The sequence below is a fragment of the Sorex araneus genome, chromosome 6 (assembly GCF_027595985.1).
Source record: "Sorex araneus isolate mSorAra2 chromosome 6, mSorAra2.pri, whole genome shotgun sequence".
NCBI classification, from domain to species: domain Eukaryota; kingdom Metazoa; phylum Chordata; class Mammalia; order Eulipotyphla; family Soricidae; genus Sorex; species Sorex araneus.
The window spans coordinates 92,766,246-92,768,658 of record NC_073307.1 but is presented as its reverse complement, the minus strand read 5'-3'; the positions used below and the strand labels follow the sequence as shown (position 1 = coordinate 92,768,658).

Sequence of the window (2,413 nt, the reverse complement as noted above, 5' to 3'; positions counted from 1 at the left end):
TTTAGATATTGAGAAAGAGTCACACATGTAAAGTGAGTACCAGGCCCTCGTATGAGCTCTCTCTGTGTATGAACCCATTTAAAGAATCAAGACGTAGCTGACACATGACACATTTATTTCAAGACGACATCATAATGATTCCATATTTGTAAGAATTGCAAAATGTTCACCGTAGTAAATCTAATTTATATACATCACTAAAAAAAAAATAAAGGTACAAGAATCACCAACGAGCTCCTGGCATCACAGGGCCACTGGAAAATCCCGCTGTGTCCTCGGGCGGGCGTGCAAGGGAGAAGGGTAAATAGCATTCAATAGCAGGAAAACACTGGAGCTTGACGACCCCCTGAAAGAGCCCCAGGACCCCAGCAGTGTGGGGCCTCTGCACCAAGACCCACTCTTTAGAACAATGCCCGGCACCTCGGGAGAGATGCTCAGATACGGCCTGAAGGTGCAGACCAGGGTCCGTGGGCAGCACAAAGCCAGGAAAGACCCACCCGCTCCTGACTCACAGCGCCTCTGCCGGGGACGTTCATCTGAATTCAGCTTCTCCAGAAACGCTTTAAGGTCTTATATCCCCCTGCGTCCACAGCCAGCCCATGGCATGCGCCCATCTAGAGGGCTTGGCCCGGCTTCCACACCCAGCTCCACTGGGAGCAAAAAGAAGCTTAAGGAGCCCCCAAGTACCTCCAGATAACAGCCCGAAAACCTTTTCATTATTGTCACTGTCACTGTCGTCCTATCTCGAGTGGGTACCAGTAATGTCTCCATTGTGAGACTTGTTGTTACTGTTTTTGGCATGTAGAATACACCACGGGGAGCTTGCCAGGCTCTGCCGTGTGGGCGAGATACTCTCAGTAGCTTGCCGGGCTCTCTGAGAGGGGCGGAGGAATCGAACCCAGGTCAGCCGCATGCAAGGCAAATGCACTACCTGCTGTGCTATCGCTCCAGCCTTTATTTAAGTAGTTCACATTAATTTATTAGATTAAATATTTCAATACCAATCCCACCACAATGATACCTTCCCACCACCATTATTTCGAATTTTCCCACCACCACCCAAGCCTGCCTCAAAGGCCGATGCTAAATAATTTATTTTGTATTGCTTGTTATGATTAACCCACTAAAAATGATTGAAAAGTTTTCCTTTGTGGAAAGTGTGTAAAAATTGTTGTGTCACACCTTGGAGCCATTTAGTCCCTTTATAAGAAATCACTAACATTTTATAGATTGAGTCTTGTGTGCTAATACACACACACACTCATATATCTCAAGATCAGTTGCCTTCTACTTTATACCGCATCAAAAGGGGTGTGCTACTTTTGGCATATCAGTGGCATAAAGTATTCGATACCAGGGCTCTGAGCTCCAGGAATTCTAAAATTTTAAATAGGGGGATAGAGCTGCAGTTAATTTTTTTAAAAAAAATTTTATTAGTGAATCACTGTGATGCACAGTTACAAACTTATGAACTTTTGTGTTTGCATTTCACTCATACAGGAATCGTTTACCCATCCCTCCACCAGTGCCCATTCACCTCCACCAATGATCCCAGTATCCCTCTCCCCACCCCCACCCCATCCCCCACCCCACCCTGCCTCTGTGGCAGAGAATTCCCTTTTGTTCTTGCTCTTTTTTGGATGTTGTAGTTTGCAATAGAGGTATTGAGTGGCCTTCATGTTCAGTCTATAGTTTCCTTTCAAGAGCTGAAGTTAATTTTTTTTTTTAATATGGAACGCTTCACGAATTTGTGTGTCATCCTTGCGCAGGGGCCATGCTAATCTTCTCTGTATCATTTCAATTTTAGTATATGTGCTGCCGAAGTGAGCACTGGAGTTAAATTTCTAACTGGATGGTGATTTGGGGGGTCCAGAGGCATCTCTGCAGCAGGTTGCTCTCTTCTGAGATTTTTTTGTGAGTCTCTGGGTCATGGCTATGAATGAGGTTACATGGTACCCAGAGGCAGTTTGTGGGCATGACTGCCAGGTAGCCGGAAGAACAGTGAGATGGGGGGAGGAGGCCTGTTCCCAACCTTGTTGGGGCCTGGAGGTTTCAGACATAAAATCCGCATACTTTTCAGCTGATTCATTCTCATGCATGAAGGGCTCAGCCCAAGCCTGTGAAGATTGGCCCTGAGCGTGGAGGCGATTGGGTTCTGGAATGGCTGCAGGGGTTCTATTGGCATAGGTGGAGGACTCACCTGCCCCCTTCCAAGGGTCCCCAGATGAAGTCAGCCTGGTGCTGTCAGCCAGGGTGAGGTGGCATCTCTGTAGCGTGTTGCTCTCTTCCGAGATTTATTTGTGAGTCTGAATTGTTGTTGTTATTATTATTATTATTATTATTATTATTATTATCATCATCATCATCATTATTATTATTTTGCTTTTTGGGTCGCACCCAGCGATGCTCAGGG

General features: G+C 45.9%; 1 non-coding gene across 1 annotated transcript; it reads right to left on the bottom strand.

Annotated features, from left to right (window-relative positions):
- Positions 1-1,724: 1,724 nt before the first annotated feature.
- LOC129406184 (U6 spliceosomal RNA) lies at positions 1,725-1,831 on the bottom strand. Its single transcript, XR_008630847.1, has one exon. It is a non-coding gene; the product is annotated as a U6 spliceosomal RNA (small nuclear RNA).
- Positions 1,832-2,413: the final 582 nt, after the last annotated feature.